The sequence below is a fragment of the Fusarium tjaetaba genome (genome assembly GCF_013396195.1).
Source record: "Fusarium tjaetaba strain NRRL 66243 chromosome Unknown NRRL66243_c0000332, whole genome shotgun sequence".
NCBI lineage: Eukaryota > Fungi > Ascomycota > Sordariomycetes > Hypocreales > Nectriaceae > Fusarium > Fusarium tjaetaba.
Window position 1 is genome coordinate 64,726 of NW_023501528.1, and position 6,000 is coordinate 70,725.

Below are 6,000 nucleotides of genomic sequence, written 5' to 3' on the forward strand. Positions count from 1 at the left end.
AAAAGGGATGCCGTTTCTGGGGATTGCGGTTCGTGACACTGACGCTGACGAGGCGACGCACAGCAGCATACCACGAGAATTACGAGGAGTCGCAGGAGTCGTGGGAGGTTGCAGGCCTTGCTTGCTCCAGAAAGCAAAGGGAACGGAGAAGAGGGCCAAGAATCCAGGGGGGGGGGTTGCTGGTTAGAGGGGTGATCGCGCTGGGACCAGGCTCGGATGCGAGTGGACGGCGAGGGGCTGACAGGACCAGGAGAAAGCCCAGAAGGGAAGAAGGCAGCCTGCAGCGACAGGCGATTTGGCTGAAACGATACTAGGATGGACAAGTAGGATGGTTGGAAATACTGTACGTTTCCGTTGGTGAAAAGACGGTATAGGAAAAAATGACCGTCGGGTCGGGTCAGGCCAGGTCAGGTCGGAAAAATGACAGTCAGAGTTGGCGGCCTGGCTATTGGATTTGGCAATGAATAAGGGACGGGATATAGGGGGCCCAGTATCAACAACCTCTCGGACAGCCGCGATAGACAAAGTTCGCGGTCGCCAGGCCCGTACACCAGAACGGAGTGGGCGCTTTGGAGTTGATGGCGACTCTATCGAATAGGATTGATTAAAGCAGATAGATGTTGATGTAGGAGCGACGGGATGGAGGAGAGTAGTTGAGTTGCACCCATCTACTTCCATACTACCTAAGGTCGATAGGTAAGGTATGGAACTTACAAGATGCCCGGACACTACTACCTTACCTTAGTAGGTACTTACTAAAGTGACAAGAACAGCCTGGGAATTTCAATGCCTCTCCACCGATGGATGGGATTTCTCCACTGGAAAAACCACGTCTCAATGAAACCCTTCAGGTCCCGTCCATCAGCCCTTTTTGGCAACTCGTTAGGTTTCCAATTCAGTGACATTCAAAAGTAGAAACGGGGCCGACACAACATAGCCGGCTCCTAGGTCTACTAGCTACATACATACATACATCATCCATCGATCCATACAACATCTCAGACTGTTGTTACGGTTGGGTTGCAGCGGCCAGAAGTCGCCAAGATGAAGCATTATAGTAGGTACTAACTTACCTAGCTCACTTCAATAATACGTATTGACCTAAGTACTAAGTTAGTGAGAGGGGACGGTGTTGGCAAACAACCATCAGAGAAACAAACCTATCTCAAGTTACTAATAGGGCAAGGTGATCAACTGTGTCCATTGTGTGGGTAAATTGCCAGAGAATCAATGTATCCGTGCATGTGTTGCTGTTGGCTCGTCTATTGACTTTCCGTCATGTGTGTTAGATCACCGAGAACTTCAGTTCAGTACCTCTTGACGTTTCGTCATTCCGACCGGAAGGTGTAACAGGTCGTTCTTTGACACACAACTTGTACAATAATAGAGCCCTTAACAGACCTCTCATAGGTAATCGACACTGGCTGATACAGGGTACGCACGATCCAGGAGGGGGAGGGGCCTTGCGAGTGGCTGGTCGCTCGTTCTCCCGTTCCCTTTGACTTGAAATGTCCAACGAATGAATTGACAGTATCGAATATCATGCAGCATGCAAGTGATGAGTGTACAAACAAGAGGCATTGTCCAGCCAGCGACTGCAGGCGACGGCTCTGTTTGCTCTGCGGACATCAACATCTTGTAGATCGATACGAAGAAACGATGCGCTCCTGTTTGTTTTACTCGCCCGCATAGGTGAGTCAGCAATGATCAGGTCAGATTAGTTCGTGAAGGTCCCGGATAACATCACCGAATCCGTACTAACACGTCCTTAACGAGTTGTGACTGTCGCACAACGCGCTCTCTGCTAAGTGACAGATAAGACAAGTCTTCCTGGTTGGGCCCCTCTACCCTCCAATCTTATTTTCGTCTTGTTCTTCGGATAGGGGCGTTAAGAAAACGTAGGATATGGATCCCAATAAGTGACAAAATTACTCAGACGAGTTTGAGAAATTTCAAGACGAACTTAGAAGCCTCTCTGACTCGTCATTTTCCGACCCTTACTCGCAGTCAGGTTTGGCTCAAATATTAGCCCGTGGGTGACGGTGCCATGCGAGCCCTGTCTCCCATGACTACGGCGACGATGTGCACGTCCATCATTTCTCCTCCATCCATCCCACCGCAACGCTATCTGCTGAGGGAGTGCATCCTCTTGACAGCCTCACAGCTATTTGCGTAGCTGTGGCTGGTTTTGCATTATCTCTGTGTGATATTGGGGTTGCATTCCGATAGTCTTTGAGTTTGATGGGAGGGTCTCTATGTGCATTTGTTAGGACATCGCAGGCCACCAACAGAGAAATACCACCAAGGTTGAGTTGAAATCACACAAACGGAACAGGCAGGCCAGGAAGAAAAGCACACAACAACAGCTCCATAGGAGCAAAAATGCACTCCACCATACGTCGCCTTGACACCACGTGGAGCCTGACCAAATTCATGGCTCCCTACACCGGGATACTGCCGCGGACCCGCCCGCTATTGGCGTGGATCTCGTAACTTTTGCTCTGGAAACGCAAGGGTCAAGAGAGGAAATTATGCATCATCTTTTAAAGTTCCAGGCGTTTTACAGTAAGATGCGAATACCGTTGGAAGCAAATGATGTATCGTCCCGATCCGTGCCGTCTGAGTTGAGTTGATACAGACCAGAACGGGTGGCTAGAGACTGAGCGTAACAAACAGTATGCCAGATCGCCAACGTATTGTTGCAACCACCCAATCTTTTGTAGGTATTGCAAAAACGGATGACAACCCCTCTAGCCCCTCACAAGACGATGGACTTCCCCTCCATCCTTTCCAACATTTGGTGGATTATCAACTGCTGGATCCGTTCGGGCGCCAGTGCCGTCCGACCGTTGCGGGGTATAACAGCATTACAGGACAAATAGGTTGCAGATCCGAGGAGGCCGGCGAGCTGAGAGGGGCTCGCTCAGTAGCGCATTGCACAAGTTTCCATTCTTTCCACAGCGAGATGAACCCCTTCTAGCTCGCGACTCGTCTGCCCAAAGCTGTCCGTCATGTTCATTCCTCTCGTAACAAGTTTTGCATTGTGGCTTGTCCCTGGCGTAGTGGATACGAGAATGAATCAATCCATGTTCTGTGCTGGTGAAAGGAGAATTCATGGCAGATCATAGAAGCTGAGTGTCAGGTGTGACGCCTACAAATTGCCAATGATCGCGCATGATTCTCCTGTCGATCTCGCCGACAAGATCAGTCATTCACCTGTAAAGGTATTGAAATGATGATGTTGTACACATGTGTAATTTTGGCCTCTTTTGTGGAACGTTCGCAAATCTGTGATCTTGTTTGCCTCCCTGCATTTGATTTGGTATTTGTTATCATAGGCCTTCATGTGCGCATACCGACCGACTTGTTCAGATTAACGAGCCCCTTATCAATCCCAACCTTAATTACGGCACAGCCGATGGTAGTCTAGCCAAGTCTCTCTCGCAGACGAAAAAATACTGGGACACTTGAGAAAACGGTGAAGCCTGCCTAGCTGGCCATGACTGAGGTGTTGCAGGTGTTCTTAATGGGTGGGATCGATAGGTGGATGAAGCAATGTTCCAGAGAAAAACATGGATGCCACGGACTGTTTGATAGATCAAATGAACCTTGGTAGCCGTGCACGGCGATGAGAGGTCGCTTATAAGTACTCCGTAGCCCAGTGAATAAATAGGTAACTGATGGTATAAAAAGGTTGATAAAATTAGACACCCCTAATTGTAGAGATTAGAGTGTTCCAGAGTCGTGGTGTAAGCTGCGAGCCGTGTCGATGTGATATCCAACACTATGTGCGAGTAGCTGTCAGACGCGCAGGCGCGTACAGTGCATATCAAGTAAGGCCATGCGTTCTGATACAGGGGTAATTGACGCGAATCCGACAGGAAGTCTCATCAACTTCCCCGTGTAGACCGTCTCCCGCTAGAATTTAACGCGCTTGACCGGGGAGCTTCACATCAAGTGGGGCGCGGGATGCAAGGCGTGCCCGCGACGACTGTGATCCCAGGCCTTGCGCCGCTGTGCTGGGAACGGATCCTCTCTTTGACAGGCCGTGGTGCTATGACGCTATGCCTGAATCGCGTTGGTTGAAGTCGAAGACAGTGCTGGGACGAAATGGCCAGGGCATTCTCCGTAAAGCACACAGAAGTTAGAACGAGGCGGACCTACAGGTCCCGAGGTAGGCGTGGTAGGAACTGTAATTATGCTGTATGTTAGGTCAACCATCCAGCTGAAGCATAGGACCAGAGGCTGCTGGTGAGTTTCTGGTAATGATGGAGCCACCTCAGCTTCCCCGCCTTATCCCCTCTTGGTCTGGATGATTTCATGATTTTTGCGATCACGTTTCCAAGATCTGACTGTTTTTGGCTGCTTGGCCGATGCGCAGCGGCTGAGAATTGGCCTTCCCATCTTTAGACTGGCCTGTTGCTGTGTCATCCTTGGTGGCCAACGATAATGCGTGTCTCGTGCCTCGTTTTTCGTCCCTCACGGTACCGGTACCATATCATCGATTGCCGTGCGGTCCTTGATTAGACAGTTCTGTCCCTACTCCTATTGGCTTCCATTCTCCGGCCTCGCTCCCCTGTTTCCTGTGTGTCTTTTGACAAGCCCCCCGGTTCCCCTTATCCCGTGGATAGTGTGCTAGTGACCTTGTACCGCCATTCTTTGAGGCGGACAGGACGGATTACGGAGTGAGTGGATAGCCGTTCCCTGTCGGTTCAGCAAGGTATCTCGACACCGACATTGACTCCGACTTTTTGTATCCGTCACCGACTCTATTACCGTCAAGTATACGATATATCGTTCTTGACCGACGGTTCAGTAAACGGAATCGTGCTTCTGAGTCTGCGTTAGGGCATGCATGAGGGAGCAAAAATACTTCTCCGTTGTGGATGTCTCCATTAAACGTCCGCTATCGTTTCCATGTGGATGTGTCCACTCAGGCTGACATAATGAATCGTTGGCGAGAAGAGAGAAGGTTTGGCGAAGCCAAGGCTTGCGCCTCTGCAGGAACCCAGGGAAAAGAGTGCACCCAGTGACGAGTTTATGCAAGTATATTTGCACGTCTGTCAAAGGTACAGTGTACCTCGACGATCTCGTGCTCTCACGCCTTGATGGGTCTGCTCCCTCTTTGATTAGCTTTGATTGCTCCGTGCCGATTATCGCAACTTTGCGTCCCGGCCGTAGTGTAGATAGTGCCTGGTCCAAAGAAAACAATCCAATCTTGTGTGTCTCTCTGTACAGCATTATTGTCTGTGCTGCTTTTTAATTGACGGATGGCGTTGGCTACTAGGTTCTCCTGACAGAATTTTCATTGTCGGTGCTCGCTCGCCTCGCCCAAAGCTGAGTTGCTTGCTTCTTGTTCATCCACAAAGGGTTTAGGGGCAAAACGAATGGCTGAACTGCCCCTCGTCGCCCCTCCACCGAATTGGGCCCCGCTATTGTATCAGTGGAGCTTGGTTCGGTAAGGTCAGGTTTGTGCTCACCTGGTCTGGTCTCCGGTCATGTTCGGTACGAGCTGCTCAGAGGCGGATGCCTGGACTCACAGGGGTGTGATGGGGGCTAACGAGCCTAGCACTACTGGCCGAACACTGGAAGCTGCTGCTGCATAGTGCTGCATTGGCTCTTTCAGTTGCTAAGAGCAAGGTACACACCTGGGCAGTTAGCACGTCCACGCCCACGATTGCCCGCCAAGGAAGGTCGACAAGACACTCCATGTACCTCTCTTGCGTGTGTTGTGCTGTCGGCCTTAGTTCGTCTATGCTTTTTGTGCTGTGCTGTGCTATGCTGTGCTGTGCTTCGCTGGCACGAATGCTCAATTTAGAGCCCAGTCACTCTCATCACTCACTCGCTCAATCAGTCCAGCCTCAGCCAGTAACTTCTCAGCCACCCCTCTCCCTCGCTCGCTCCTTCCATCTCTCCCTCCCGTCGTCTCTTCTGTTCTCATTCCCTCTTCTTGGTTTGCCATGGATGTTCCCCTCCTTCCCTCCCCACCCAGAAAATAAG